Below are 16,777 nucleotides of genomic sequence, written 5' to 3' on the forward strand. Positions count from 1 at the left end.
TTGCCCTCTGGGCTCTGGCCAATCTGACCTGTCCTTGTCTCTTGAAGCTCTACGCTCCCTCCTGCCCCAGGGCCTTTGCATGTTCTTCCTTTCCTATTCCTTGCCCTCCTTCATCCTCCCCTCTCTCTCTACCATATTCGCTCTTGTACATCCTTTAAAACTCGGCTCAAGCATTACTTCTCCAAGGAAACCTCCAGTTTGGGTCCCAATCCCTTGCTGTTAAGGTGTCGTAGGATTGTAATCCAAACCTTCAGAGCACCAACATCATCTTTCCGACTTCAAGTTCATTGTTCTCACAACAAGGGAGAGCACAGCCTTGTCAAAACTGCAGTAACATCTCAGAGTGGGGAAACACAGCTGGAATATTTAGGAAATTTGGGGGAACTGGTTTAAGGCGGCTCTTTTGTGTGTGCGTGTGTGTGTGTGTGTGTGTGAGCACTTTGTTTTTTAATTGGAGTAAAATTGTTTTACAATGTTGTGTTAGTTTCTGCTGTACAATGAAGTGAATCAGCTATATGTACACCAATATCCCCTCCCTCTTGGACCTCTCCCATCCCACCCATCTAGGTTGTCACAGAGCAACGAGCTGAGCTCCCAGTGCTATACCACAGGTTGCCACTACCTAATGCAAGGTCTGATGGGTCATGGGCAAAGTTCATAACAATCATTTAGGATTGGCAGACACAGCCAGGCAAGGGTTTTGACACAGTCTTGAAATGTCATTTGATGAGTCTAGTTAAGAAACTTATTGCCCTGAGAAAGAGACATTTACCCTAGTGAGAGCTACTTGGGAGGTCTCAATTTGGATAAACAGATTTTCTCAAACAGCACAGCTATTTGTAGCTTCAACTTTCTGAACTGCTTAAGTCCCATTAATGCAGACAGTCAGTAGTAAAGTTGTGTCAATGAAGACCTTGAGCTGGGTGCTGTGCATGGCTCTGCTTCTCAGCTCCTTTGGGAATTTCTAAGTACGCATTTGGGTGCTTATTTGATTAATGTTTCTCTGTCCCTCTCGACTGCAACCCCATGGAAACAGGGACTATATCCGCTTCTCAAATCACCATTGGTTCCTAACACTTAATCTTGCAAATGTCTAGCAGTAAATATTTGTTTAACAGATAAATAAACAAACAGAAGGAAGGAATGGACCAGTGAGATTTTGCATGGGGTGAGGATATTAAGAGAAAAATGCCAAGAGGAGGAAGAGGTGGTTATCTGGAGGGAAGGAGAGCAGCACAAAATGGAGATCACGCCGCTTGATTAACAAACATGTTTCTGGCTCCAGAGATCCCCTCAAGACCCAGCGTGGTTCTGTCTCTGTCTTCAGTACCTATAACAGACTATCTCTGTCCTGTGTTCTTGCTTCCCAGCAACCTATAGCACCCTCTTCCCATCAAACCCTCCCTCTATCAAAAACTCAGATCAATTGCACACCATCGGTCTCTGCAAATTAAACTCATAGGGCCTTTCTTCCAGAAGCTTCTTCATCATCAGTTTTGTTTCTTGTGGAATCAAAAACTTGTCCCCTCCTAAAGGGAACTCAGGCCACCTTTTCCTCAGCCTCAGGTAAGCAGAGGGTCATTCCACAAACCTTCGCTGAACCTACTCTGTGTGCAGGCACTTCTTGGGCAAACCTGAGACAGAAAAGTGGGCTGACAATACTTCTGACCATCTGCAGAGATCTCTGCTGACAGGGTCCACCCTGTGAGAATCCCTGCAGGCAGTGTCCTGGTTCCTTCCTGTGCCCACGCCCTTAGGAGCCGCGCTGGCAGACTGTACTTAGGATTTCTCTGTGACGAGGACTCCCTCCTTGATCAACCTTTACTTAGGGTCCTCTGAGCCCTCTTATCAACTAGGCCTTGACCTTGACCTTCCACATCCTTGGCCAGCTGACCCCAGTTTTAGCAAAGAATACTATGTCCGTTTAGCAAGAATCTCCCTACCCTTGCTATTAATTAATTTTCTCTTAGTTATTTTCCATCCACTGACCTCCCTCACTCTGCTCATTGGCTCTGAATTCCTAGCTCCTTTCTATACTGGAGTCTCTCTCCCCCAATTGCAGTAACTCAAATAAACTCTGCCTTGCCATTCTTAACAAACATCCAGTGCAAAGGTTTTCTTTTACGTGTGAGTTTACAGAGAGACTCCCATGAGCAGGGGATTGTTGCTTATGTCCACACATTAGCATCCTGCCACATTCCAGCTTATAGGAATCCTGGACCAGGACTCTCTTCTAATTGTAAAAGACAGAAATCAAACTCAAACAAGCTTAAGCAAAGGAGGAGTGTACTGGTTCCCATTTCTAGGAAGTCCATGGCAGGACTAGATATGGGGCTCAAAGTTTGTCCTGAAGAGAATGTTTTCCTCCACCTCCCTGGCTCTGCTTTCCCTTTGCTGACTTCATTCTCAGGCAAGTTCAAGGCTCACTTGATCCTCTGTAGCCTCACAAGAAGGGAAATTTCCTCTCTCATCTAGTATCCATCTAAATCCCTCCAAAAACACTCTGAGGAGTCCTGTCCAGGTCAGACATCAAGCCATGGACCACTCCCTGGTTCTCAGACCAACCTGAGACCCATTTCCACCCTGATGCAGAGATGATCAGGCACCCTTGGTTGGCAGCCCCACCTAAATCACAGAGAGTGGGGAGGAGGCGGTACTCAAAGAGGGTGATGAGGAACAGACCAAATAGTAGCGCACATCCACTACTCTAGTTCTATTACCAGTATGGTCCATGGACCAGGCATCACCCAGGAGCTCCTCAGAGGCTCCCAGGCCCCATCCCAGATGTGCTCATTCAGAATCTCTAGGAGTGGGGCCCAGCAATCTGTGTTTTAACAAGCCTTCCAGGTGATTCTGATGCATGCATTCTGATCCACTGCACTTTTCTACCCACTTGGTCAGAAGTCACAAACTGGGACTTCCCTGGTGGCACAGTGGTTAAGAATCCACCTGCCAATGCAGGGGACACGGGTTGGAGCCCTGGTCCGGGAAGATCCCACATGTCGTGGAGCAACTAAGCCCGTGTGCCACAACTACTGAGCCTGTGCTCTACAGCCCACGAGCCACAATTACTGAGCCCGCGTGCCACAACTACTGAAGCCCACGCGCCTAGAGCCCGTGCTCCACAACAAGAGAAGCTACCGCAGTGAGAAGTCTGTGCACCACAACAAAGAGTAGCCCCCCTTGCCGCAACTAGAGAAACCCCATGAGCAGCAACGCGGACCCAACACAGCCAAAAATACATAAATTAACTAATAAAAAAAAAAAGTCACAAACTGAAGAGCAGTAGATGTCCAATGAGCTGACAGTCTTGGAAACAAAGAATCTTGAAACAAGGATTATCTGGCACTCACAAAGGCTTTGCCATCACTTATTAATCTCTAAACGGGCCCTACTACATGTCAGGTGCCAAGCTAGAGTCTGCATATCCAGAAACAAATACAAAGCCTTCTTAATCAAACAGAAAGAAAGATTTTCAGTCTGGAATAAGCTTTATAGATGTATGATCATACTCTATCGGTGTGATTATAAAATGATACAAGCCTTCCAGAGGGCAATCAAGCAATATATACCCCAAATCATAAACATGTTTGTTTCCTAATAATTCCACTTCTAGAAAAAAAATCCTAGGAAGTGAACAGTGATGTGGATCAAAGGTTATATATAACTCTTGGTAGCATCATTCACCATAGAAAATAATGAAGGCAATCAGAATAACCAATAATAGGAGAATGGCTAAATGAATTATGATGCATTTATGAAAAACCATGTTCATGACTAGTTTTTAATGGCTGGGGAAAATGATTACCATAGAATAGTAAGTTTCACAGAAGCACAACACAGGCTCTGCCTCAGTTTCCACCTCCCAGGACTTTTGTATTAGTTAGATACTGCTGTGTAACAAATTACCCACAAACTTAGCACTTTAAAACACTTTAAAACTTTTTATTATATTACAGTTTGTGTGTGTCAGGAGTTTGGGAGAGGCTTAATGGGGTCTCTGGCCCTGGTTCCCTCACAAGGCTGTAGTCATCTTAAGACTCAGCTAGAGAAGAACCAGCTTCCAAGCTCACCCCGGTGGTTGTTGGCAGGATGCAGCTCCTCATGAGCTGTTAGCCAGTGGCCTTCTTCAGTTTCTCATCACACTGGGCAGTGCACACCAGAGCAAGCAAGTGAGAAGGCAAGAAAGACTGCCAGCAAGACAGAAGTCACAGTCATTGATAACCTAAACTTGGAAGGGACAACCACCATTTCTGCCATATTCCATTCAGTCAAAGCACCTGCTGACAGGTGCCCACCCTGCAAAAGGCCTTGCAGGCCATGTCACAGTTCCTCACTGTGCTTGGTGATTCGCCCACTGGGCTCAGGAGTTGCACTAGCAGATTACACCAAGGAGTCCTGTGAGCTTACAGAGAGACGCCTACGTCCAGCCCACGCACACGGGGCGGGAACTACACAGCGTCGTGAATACCAGCAGATAGGGACCGCTAGGGGCCGCTAGGGAAGCGGCCGGCTTTGCCTCTGACAGCTAGAGGGCTGCAGCCAGAAGCTCACTCGCCCTTTCCCTTCACCCTCAGCAATGCCAAGGGAACAGAGCAGATTTTGAGGACCTGATGGTTTCCACTGAGCCAGACGCCAGTGAGAACACGAAGAAGCAGATGCAGACAGTGAAGAAAGAATTAAACATTTAGAAAGATCACTTGTGGAAACACCAAGACTGAAGATGACAAATATTAGGGAAGTACCGATCGATTAAGTAGCCAGAGGAGACTCGGGTCTCTACCTTGAGGTTATCCCCAGAACCAGGACTCAGCCAAGACCAGGAGGGATTTTTTTTTTTTTTTTTTTTTTATTTATTTATTTATTTATTTATTATTTATTTTTGGCTGTGTTGGGTCTTCGGTTCGTGCGAGGGCTTTCTCCAGTTGCGGCAAGCGGGGGCCACTCTTCATCGCGGTGCGGGGACCGCTCTTCATCGCGGTGCGCGGGCCTTTCTCTATCGCGGCCCCTCCCGTCGCGGGGCACAGGCTCCAGACGCGCAGGCTCAGCAATTGTGGCTCACGGGCCCAGCTGCTCCGTGGCATGTGGGATCTTCCCAGACCAGGGCTCGAACCCGTGTCCCCTGCATTAGCAGGCAGATTCTCAACCACTGCGCCACCAGGGAAGCCCCCCAGGAGGGATTTTTTTAAACTTCTGAAAATAAACCAAACAGGTACGCAGCAAGGTGATAGCAGGAGGCTCTGTGGCAGCCCCACCCAGCTCTCCCTTCCGGGGAGGGGCACCCATTCCTACCCCCGCTCCGCACCCGCAAAGCACCATCGAGAGCGTTGGCCGCTAGAGATGCACAGCTGCCCCTTCTTCAGAGAATTGCCCTCAGGTGGCAGCAGAATTAAATTAGCTAATATAGGGAGGCACTCAGAACCGAGCCTAGATCATGAATACTTAATGCGAAGAAAATCGCCAAGAGAGCGGAATGGCTCTTGGACGCAAACAAAATCATATTATTTTTATACATAAAGCACAGGTACACAGACAGCACATAAACAGGTATCCAGCCTACCCGCGGTACTAAAGTTTCATTGTGGGCGGCTGGAGAGGATCAGAAAAAAAAAGTCTGAGAGGCTCCTTGCGGGGGGGGGGGGGGGCAATAACGCAAAAAAAAGTTGAGAAATGCTGCCCTAGATGGATGTTAACTATGGTAATGGTGGTGGCAGAGCCCCAAGGGCTCCAAATGGCCTTTTTCTGTTACTCGTGAGGATTCCCAGTCTAAGAACTGGTCGGTCCAGACTGCTTTTCCAGCACCCCAACCCCCAGCAGCTCCCCTCCCAGACTGTTCTCAGCTCGAGGAAATGCTTCCCGTCTCCTCCAGTTACCAGCACATTTACCCTGCGCCAAGCCTGGCGATTCTTCTCCCTCACCTCCCTCACCCCTGCTTTGCATATTATTAAAATCAAACCACCTCGCTGTCTGGGCTGAGAGAATTTTACTTCTTTGCTAATTGAAATCTATTTTGAAATTGATGGATGTGTGAAGAGTACATGCAATGTAGATTAGCCTCAGAATGACTGATTTCTCATAATTCTGAGAAAAGAGAAATTATTGCCCTTAGAAGGTGTCATCTATCTGCATACAGTTTGGGTTAGAAAGAGAATATCCTTATCAATACTTTAGTATATAGCTCTCAACCCAGCATCAGGAAACAGTGTAATTTGAGACAATGAATATCATCAATGCCATGAATTCCATGTAATTGTATTTCATTGAGAAAAAGAAAAATGTCTCTCCTTGGCAAGCTTGTGCATCTTTGCGGGGGGAGGGGGCGCGAAGAGGGAAGGATTGCACTGTACCATCTGGACTGTCAGAATAGAGATGAAAAATAGCACAGCCGCTCACCCCGCCATTGGGAATTCAGTCACGTGTTTCCGAAACGCAAAATATGAACACAAGCTAAGGTAAAAAGAAATTAGCTTGACAGCTACTTATTCTCTGCAATCCAGCCAACCCTTACTGAACTCCTACTATGGGCCAAGGGCTATGGCAGCTACCCGGCAAATTCTCTGCCCTTGTGGAATTCTCTCCACCAGCCCTTGTAACAGAAGAGGTCAAGACTCAATCAGCCTGAAAGTGGCAGAGCCGGGAGTTGAACCATGTTTCCCAGAGTTTGATATCATGACTCAAGGGACTGAAAGAGATTCTAGCCAAAAAAGTAAAGTACTGGCTCATCCAACTGAAAATCCCAGGAGTAAGGGCTTCAGGCATGGCTAGATCTAGTGGCTCAAACAACATGATCAGGACTCTCACGTCCTCTCAGCTGCGCTTTCTCAGTGTGGGCTTTGTTTCTCAGGAAAGCTCATCCTGCGTGGCAGCCTCTGAAAACCCCAAGCCTAAAATCGTCACAGCTCAATAACTTCAGCAGTTACTAAAAGGGGGTTTTAAACTTCTTTCTCCCTGCACTAGTTTCTCGGAAAAGCCTCAGGGCTCAGTCTCCTTAGGGTAGCTTGGAGCCCACTGCTGAAGCACCCACTGTTGGGGGCAGGGAGATGAACGCTCTGACTGGCCAGACTTTGGTCACTTGCCTCCCTCCACCCGCAAACCGTGGGTGAGGAGAGAGGAATCTCTTTAAATGAGAAGGGATGAAGATCAGGGTGCCCTTCCCAGAACAAGGATTAAAAGGGCAGCAAAATACAGTCCTGTATATCCTCCAAGAAAAAAACAGCTTCTCCTCCCCTCCCCCACTTCATCCCCCACCCAAAATTCTGTCCTCTTACCCTACTTTGCCCTCAAAGTTCCTACCACGCTTTGACATCATAGCGTAAATTTACTTATTTCTGCAAAGGCACAATCTTATCAGTATATCCCCGGTACCCAGAAGAGCGCCTGGCACGTTATAGCTGTTGAATATTTTATTTGTTCAATAAAAGAAAGAATGAATCAGAAACAGCAAACCTGCCTCTCAACCAGAAGTAATAAAGGGTTTAGGTGATGGGGCATGTCGCAGGGGAGAATAAATGATCAGTACACCCGGTAGGTGCTTAACAAACGCTCAGCACCTGCGCACTCAGGAGAGCGGAGGACAAGCCCCAGCTCCCAGGCCTCCAGCAGGAACTGGACAGATGCGGGGGCCTGTCCCAGCAGGTTGGCAGGAAGCCTCATTGGCCCTCCCGGGATGGCGACCTGCCACTTTACTGCATAACCCGAGTCCCCTTAACGCACAGACGGCAGGCCCCACCCCCAGGGGATCCCAGTCCCTAAATCCTGGGGGCGGGGCCGAATTTGCATTTTGACTAAGTTTCCAAGGCCTGCAGGGGCTGCTTCGGGAACCACAGCTTGAGAACCAAGCTTTCCTGCAGCCAAAGACAGCTGCAGGAATGGTGTATCTAATGGTATTTCCAGTGTTGCCGGCAGCTACCGAGTGCCCCGGGGTCTATGGGACAGTACAGCGGGGAGCTGCCTGGAAGAGCCAGATTCGAGAATTTTAATCAGTCAGTCCCTGAAGGGAAGCCTTGAGATGCAGGACGTGGGATGGGTCCCCCCCCCACCCAGCAAACTCCCAGAGTTGTGGTTCTCAAACTGTGATCCTCTGACCACCGACCTCATAACCCCCTGGAGAGACTTGAAAAGCAGCTTCTGACTCAGGAACTGTTTAGCAATCATACCAAGGGATCTTTTTTTAAGGTACACAGAAAGAGATTGATTGTGAGGAATTGGCATCACCTGGTTATGGAGGCCGAGCCGTCCCACGATCCGCCGACCGCAAGCTGGAGGCCCGGGAAGCCGGTGGGGTAGTTCCAGTCCCAGTCTGAAGGCCTGAGAAGCAGGAGAGCCAGTGGTTTAAGTCCCTGAAGGTGACTTATGAAGACCTGAGAACCAGCAGTCCTGGTGTCCAAGGGCAGGGGAAGATGGACGCCTTCACTCCGCAGAGAGTGACTTTGCCCTTCCATTCTAATCAGGCCTGCCATGGATTGGATGACACCCATATTGGTGAGGGCGATCTGGATTACCCAGCCAGGTACCGGGGCTGGAGGTGGCAGGAGGGCCAACGGCCAGCCATTGCATCCTGAGGGAGATCCCCACAAAGACCCACCTGGCCAAGCATCTCCAAATTGAACAGGAGATTCTTATTTAAATGTGAGAACCACTGCCCCAAGGACTGCTGGGTTGTACTTGAACGTAATTAGGTCAGTAACAAGCATTCTCTGAGTTCTCGTAGAATCAGGGCCCATAACCACAGAAGCAGCTGATCAAGGGCAAGAGAGGAAGAAACGGAAGAAGCATTTGCTAAGCAGATGCATCCACTGTGTGTCAGGCCCTTTACACACACAGTTGCTTGAATCCCTGCCAAGCCCTATGAGATGAGTATAATTAGCCCCATTTCACAGATGAGGAAACTGAGACTCAGAGAGGTTTACTACCAGCTCGCCCAGCAATAAGGAGCCAGAATCAAACCCACAGTTTTGATTCCAAATACTGCCCTCTGTCTGCCAAATGGGATAATGGAAACAAGGCAGGGCAGTGAGAAGCAGAAAGCTCTAGGAGGTAAGGTTCCACGGGACCCAGAAGCTTCTGATAACCAGAGTTGAGGCTCCTTGTGAGAGGCTGTGAGGAAGGACAGTCCAAGGAAGCAGTCATCTGAGAAACTCCCAAGGCACTGAGACCCCCTTCCCAAGCTTTCTCTAGAACAATGTACGTGCCCAATTTCATATCAAGCTGAAACCAAGTTGAGATGAACATCAAACCACCCACCTGAACACTGAGGAAGGCCTGGTGTGCTTCCAAAAGAACAGTCTGGACGTTTCTGCATTTCCCCTGTTCTTACTTCCCCTTGTTCTGAAGTATCATCACCTGACTCTGCAACTCATGGTGTTTTCCCAGCTATACTCTCTGGAAAACAGGAACCCCAAGACACACGGCACCGTAAGTCTTAACTGAATAATATATATGAAGGAGCTTGATCTTGGGAGGAAGTCTCTACAGAGATGCCCAGTGTCCTCACTGTCATTTTCACCACCACTCATATTTCAATGAGCAGCCCATGCCAAGAATTCAGTACAAGATTCCAAAGGACCATGAAATGACATTTTTCCACGCTGTGTTTAAAACATGCCAACACTATTTTTTTCTGTATCACTGGTGGCTAAAACTATACTTTTTTAAAAAGCACCATTAGGAAAAGTGAAGCAATAGTGGTCTCTTGTGGAAGTCAACAGTACAGACAACAATTTATATATTGTAGAATGTGAATCACACAGGATCTTTCAAAGCCCCTTGGTAGAAAAACGCCCCTTTTTCAGAGCGGATGGGTTTTGAAGGCTCAGGCCTAAAACCTGAGGCTATACTTGGGAGCCTTTCCTCGGGACCATGAAAATTCGATTCCTCCTGTCAGCCACCAGCCTTCCCGCTCTGCACCCCTCCACCAGCCAGGTGGGTCTGAAGCAGGCGTTTGGGAGATACGCTCTGAGATTCAGCGCTGCGTTGAGTTTCACTGGCTTTGTGTGGCGCATACAACTGCATTTCCTTCAAACATCACTGTCAAAGCGGGGCCACGCTACTTAAAGTCTTTCCCTCCTGGACGCCCATTCAAAACTGGGCTGCAAAACATGAATGGACCTAGAGATTGTCATACCGAGTGAAGTAAATCAGACAGAGAAAGTGAAATATCGTATAATATCGCTTACAGGCGGAATTTTTTAAAAATGGTACAAATGAACTTATTTGCAAAACAGAAACAGACTCACAGACTTAGAGAAGGAACTTATGGTTACGGGGGAAAGCTGGGGGGAGGAATAGTTAGGGAGTTTGGGAGTGACATGTACACACTGCTATATTTAAAATGGATAACCAACAAGGACCTGCTGTATAGCACAGGGAACTCTGCTCGATATTATGTAACAACCTAAATGGGAAAAAAGATTGAAAAAGAATGGATACATGTGTATGTATAACTGAATCACTTTGCTGTACACCTGAAACGAACTCAACATTGTTAATCAACTATACTCCAATATAAAATAAAAAGTTAAAAAGAAAAAAAACCAAAACTGGGCTGCAACCCATTGACCACAAACCACTGTCTTCGTTTGTGACCATGAAAGGCAAGGAAAGACTAATGCTCGCATAGGTGTAGCAGAACTCAAAGGCTTGGGGGAGGACCAAAATACTTGGTAGATTTCTCCACCAAATGATGCATATTCTTTTATTTTCCCCTATCTTGATGAACATTTTGCCTTTTATGCTGTACCAGAACTGAATTATGACTTGTATTTCAAGATTTGGGAAACCAATTTCACATACAACAAATTTATAATGAAATTTGACATAAACACTGAGAACATCTATAATATGTGGACCGCATAAAGAATAAAAATAAGGTGAGCATTCATGCAACTAAGAATGAGCATTGCCAGGACCCCGGTGTGCCTCTCCAAGCACATCCTCTCCAGGGATGACCCCTAGGCTAACTTTTATGATAATCATTCCCTTGTTTTTCTATTTCTAAGCATACATTTAGTTCGAGTTGCTTTTGAACTGCACATAAATGGAGCTTCTCTGCTCTATAATAATCCATTGTATTGATACAAATCAACTCATTTTGATGAACGTTTGGGTCTTTTCCAGTTTTTCACTTTGGCAAACAATGCTGCTATGAACAGTCTCATATGTCACCTGATTCCCACATGCAAGGGAATCCTCCAGACCGGAAGTGGGAGCACGTTTTCTGTAAACGAACATACAGTAAATATTTGGGACTTTACAAGCCAGTCAGTCTCTGTCTCTTGCAGCTATCCAACTCTGCCACTGTATCAGGAAAGCAACCAGGACCAGATGTCAACAGAACACAACAGATAACACAACCGTGCTGCAATGAAATTTTTACGAAAGAAAACAAAAGCAGATGGCAGGCCAGATTCGGGCTATGGTCCCATAGTTTGCGGACTCCTGCTAAAGATGGCCTGCTGACGAGTGGACCTGCCGGGCCCACCCCACTGCACAATTCCATGGCAACCCGAGCGTGCACTGCACAATTCCATGGCAACCCGAGCGTGCACTGCACAATTCCATGGCAACCCGAGCGTGCACTGCACAATTCCATGGCAACCCGAGCGTGCACTGCACAATTCCATGGCAACCCGAGCGTGCACTGCACAGCCTGCTGAGCCAAGGGCACATCTGACTGCTGGGTGAGGCCAAACTCTTCCCCAGAGTGGTTCTGCAAGTTTGCATTCCCCCCAGCGGTGTGTTTGCAATCCCCCCAGCGGCGTGAAGATGCCCCCTTCACTCACATCCTTACCATCCTTGGCATTATTAATTTTTGCAGAACTCAAGGGTGTGCAGTAGTTTGGCTTTGCATTTCGCTAGTAAGTAGCCGAATCCTGACTTCATGCATTTCTGACAGCAACCCTACTCTTGTGTAAACTGAAGATAAGTCGTTTTCCCTTGGGCACTTGAGTGGCAGAAGCCTGTGCTTCTGTATCTCCCTCTTGCCCCAGAACCAGGCTTACACATTGTGGCGGCAATGATGTTGATAATCTAAATCATGTCTTAGAACTCTGAAGCCCTCCTGCTGAGGAGACACAGGCAACGGAGAGTGGTGGTCGAGGCTGAGGCCTTTTGGGGGTCGGGGGGTCGGGATACAGACCACAGAACATATTAAAACCCTGAAAAATAAAACCACGTTACTAGGGAAGAAGGCAGAGCAAGCAGCTGTCTCCGTGGTTTCCAGGGGACCCTGGATCTTGTAAAACTGGCCTGGCTGGGGAAGCAGGGAAGTTAGGGTGTACATGCCAAGTGGGGAGAGTCCCTGTTACCACCCCTACTTCACCAGAGCTACGAGTTTTGGGTTGTTTGTCTGTATGTGGGGTCATCTGTTTTATAAATTCAATCACTATATAAGTTTTATCTGAAAATTTTTATCAGCTCATTAAAAAAACTATAGACCACCATTCAGTATTAGTCAACTTAGCAGGAAGCCAATCCAAGAAACTGCCCCCATGAATATACAGTCATCCCTCGGTATCTGTGGGGGATTGGTTACAGGACCCCCAAGGATGCCAAAACCTGATGACGCTCTAGTCCCTTATATAAAACATCACAGTGACGTTGTCCCTCTGTATCTGCGGATCCAGAAAGCCAACCGGAATGATACAGCTAGGGTTTAAGATCTGGATGCCGAAGCCACCTACTGGCTGGGTGACCTCGGACTGATCCTCCACTTCTCTGAACCTGTTTCCTCGTGTGCAGAATGGGAGTAATGATGGACCCTCTCCCATTGGCTTAGTCTAAGTGTTCACTGAGATAATGCATGGGAAAAGCTTGCTATGTTTGAGGCAGAAAATGTAAGCAGTAAATACTGGCTGCTGCTATCTTAGTAGTTTTTATAAAATGCAATCAGGAGTATAGTGGAATATCCCCTATATAAATCCACATAAACTCGTCTGCCTCAGAACCACATGTCTCCTGTTGAAGAAGTAGGCTCAGCTTGGTTAGATAACAAGAGGCCAAGAACCCAACTACTTTCCCTCTTTGCTCTGGCTGCCAGGAAGCTGAGGTTCCGTAACCAGAGGGTTGAGGGTGTGTGTTAGGAGAGGGGCGTACAAATGTGAGCCACAAAATTACATACATTAATTAATTTACATATTAATGTGAATGTAAGTACAGAGAGTAAGCAAAGGTTATGTAACCAAAAGAGCTGAATCAGATAATTTTAATTAAAACATTGTAACTTTTATGGATTTTTGTTATTGTTAGCGTTTTAATAGTTGTGATTTGCTAGACTTCTCATCCTAAATACATATTCACTTTTACATCCACTTTCATAACTTTATATTATTTTTCTTAAAGGGATCTCTCTAAAACTTGGATCAACCCCTGCAAGACATAGAAAAGTCGACAGTGTCCTTCCTACTGCAAGATTTTCCAAGGGGCGTGGCTGCAGGGAAAGCTCTAAGCAGGGCTCGCAAACTGTGGTCCCCAGACTGGCAGCATCAGCCTCACCTGGAACCTTGTTAGCCATGCAGATTCTCAGGTCTCACCCCAGACCTACTGAGTCATGAACTGTGGGGTGTGGCCCAGCAATCTGTGTTTTCACAGACACTCCAGGTGTATTGGAGGCACTCTGAAGTCTGCACACCATTGGCTCTCAGGGAATCCATTTCCAGATCCTCAGGGTAAAAATATGCATTTGTATTGATCCTTTCACCTAAAATCGATCAGCTTGAGGCCTGACCTATGATCTACCAGTTCTCAACGCCCACAATCCCCTCTTCTACTTTATCAGAGGGCACGCCTCTCACAAACCCAGAATCTCACCACTCTGGTTGCACAGCCATGGCGAGTTTTTATTCTGGGGCACCAAAGGGTCCGTGTGAAATATTTTTCATGTAATAACCTGCCTTTTCCCTTCCTTCCTTGTTGGCAGTGCCTTGCTCCAGAGGTTGTCTCCATACGTTCCATTCCTGCAGCAAACTACAGCGCGACTTCCTGCCAGCATCTCTCCGTCCTAGAACGCGGAAGGGAGATGGCTATTATTGGACATGCATTACCACATCTATTAGGACTGAAAAATGAAATCAGACATTTCCGGTGAGCAAATAAGCCTGATAGGGCCAATTAACTTGAAAACAAGGATCAGCTTAGCTAATTATGTTAAATGATGGATACATTTTTCTAAATTGAATAAGTCTACAGCTTCAAGGTTTTGATGCAAACATATTTAAGGGAGTTCGTAAGATAAAGGCACTATTTTTTAAAATGTATTATCAGAGATAATGTTGCATTTAACAATATTTTAAAATTTCCCAGCACTTTTGAGTATTTCAGGCTACACAAGGTGCCTCTAAATTGAAAAATAACAGGTACAAAGAATAATCATTTGACAAATCTTGGAAGGCCTTTCTGGAATACATACCAGAAAGTACAAAAGTGAATGACTCTAATAACTGAATAACAAATCTTTTTGCAAGTCAGTGGTTTCCAATTCTTTGCTTGCAACAAAATTGAAAGAGAGCCCAATTTATTTGTCAGCAAATGGATTCTAAATATTAAGTTCTGATCATAAACTACTGGGTAATTTTTGGCATATTGCTAAGTTCAAAGAATTAAGATATCTATAGCTATAGATATTTATATATAATAGCTATAAAAACTCTTTGTACTTCTATCCACTTACTTATGTGAATGAGGTTACATCTATAAAAATGAAAAACAGGGGCTTCCCTGGTGGCGCAGTGGTTGGGAGTCTGCCTGCCAATGCAGGGGACGCGGGTTCGAGCCCTGGTCTGGGAAGATCCCACGTGCCGCAGAGCAGCTGGGCCCGTGCGCCACAACTACTGAGCCTGCGCGTCTGGAGCCTGTGCTCCACAACAAGAGAGGCCGCAATAGTGAGAGGCCCGCGCACCGCGATGAAGAGTGGCCCCCGCTTGCCACAACTAGAGAAAGCCCTCACACAGAAACGAAGACCCAACACAGCAAATATAAATAAATTTATAAAAAAAAAAAAAAAAAAAAAAAAATGAAAAACAGGATGATAATTGATTCTAAAGCCCGTCTCATTCTGGCAGTAAGTACTGTTCATCCAGAGACATACAATTCAATTAGAGAGAGAGAGAGAAAAAAAAAACAGTTATTTAATGAAACGAAATTTTTCCAAAAGAATTTTATCTTTTTAATAATTAGCAAAATACATATTTATGCTATTTATATAGTAATTGTAATGTTAGTTCAATCCTGAAGAAATTTTTTAATACTTAGAGTTTTATGATCACAGAAAATTGATTAGACCTTCTATTTGTCAAAATGTGTATGTTTTTGTGGCACAGTTTGATTGGGTGGGCAGCAAAACTTTAAAGGACTGAAATATTAAATCCGTATAAAATTCTGTGGTGAAAAAGGAATAAAGAACTTGTTTGAAACTACTTTTAAACAGATGATGGTAGGTAACAAATTGCAATGGTTTTTAGATTTAAATAAATATACTTGAGAGTAACTTTCAGTTTCATTTTAAAATGTCCTTATTTACCCACAAAATCAGTTTAGGGTGGCCCAGATGGGTTTTCCAGCAATGGAAGCCGGCTCTTGGCTCCCTTTTGGTTTTCTCACTAAGCAGGTGTCAAGCTTTTCAAATAAGTGGGCAGTTTTCTCCAAGAATTTGATCAGCCTGCCACGGAAGATGCCCTTCGCCCTGCTCCCTTCAGAGTAGAGCTTCCTCATGTGCCCCATGATGCAAGAAATCCCTGCCTTGGAAAGGTGGATATTTGAGGAGGACCAAGCTCTTCAAAGAGGGCATTTCTGTTGTGTGGAAGCCACGTGGACCCCAAACTGGCCCCCCTGCCTCCTTCCCACATCCCCACACAGGCACGGAGATTATTCTGAGTTGTGGGGAAAGCCTCTGGCCCAGGCCTCTCCGAGCCAGTCCCAGTTCTTATCCCTCCCTGGGGTCCCTGTTTAAAGACTGTAGGGCTGGACTTCCCTGGTGGCGCCGTGATTAAGAATCCGCCTGCCAATGCAGGGGACACAGGTTCGATCCCTTGTCTGGGAAGATCCCACATGCCACGGAGCAACTAAGCCCCTGTGCCTCAACTACTGAAGCCTGCGAGCCACAACTACTGAGCCTGCATGCCCTAGAGCCCGCACACTACAACTACTGAGCCCACACGCCGCAACTACTGAAGCCCGCGTGCTCTAGGGCCTGCGTACTGCAGCTACTGAACCCACATGCTGCAACTACTGAAGCCCACGCACCTACAGCCTGTGCTCCACAACAAGAGAAGCCACCGCAATGAGAAGCCCGTGCACCACAACGAAGGGTAGTCCCTGCTCGCCGCAACTAGAGAAAGTCTGTGCGCAGTGACGAAGACCCTACGCAGCCAAAAAATAACTTAATTAATTAAAAAAAAAGACCGTAGGGCTTGTCCTGGGTATCACATCCAACTTGGCCATGATTAAAGGAAACACACACACAGAGCCTGCCGTGTGCCAGGTGCCACGTTAAGCACTTTACACGTAATGATCCACTCAACCCACTCTGTGCGTATGGACTGTTATCACCATCCCATGTAATGGATGGGAAAACTGAAAATGGGTGGTGTCACTGTGGAACTTGGCACAAAGCTCATCAGTGGCAGAGCTAGGACTGACCCCAGAGAGCGTGGATCCGGAGTCCCTACCCTCACCCCGGCACCCTCCAGCGGTGCCCACACAGGATGCTCCAGGCCACTCGCCCCACAGCTGACCGAGGGCTCCAGCTACTGGGGCTCTGCATCTTGGAGGGGGAAGGCAGGGC

Source organism: Balaenoptera acutorostrata, chromosome 10 (genome assembly GCF_949987535.1).
Source record: "Balaenoptera acutorostrata chromosome 10, mBalAcu1.1, whole genome shotgun sequence".
Taxonomy (NCBI): domain Eukaryota; kingdom Metazoa; phylum Chordata; class Mammalia; order Artiodactyla; family Balaenopteridae; genus Balaenoptera; species Balaenoptera acutorostrata.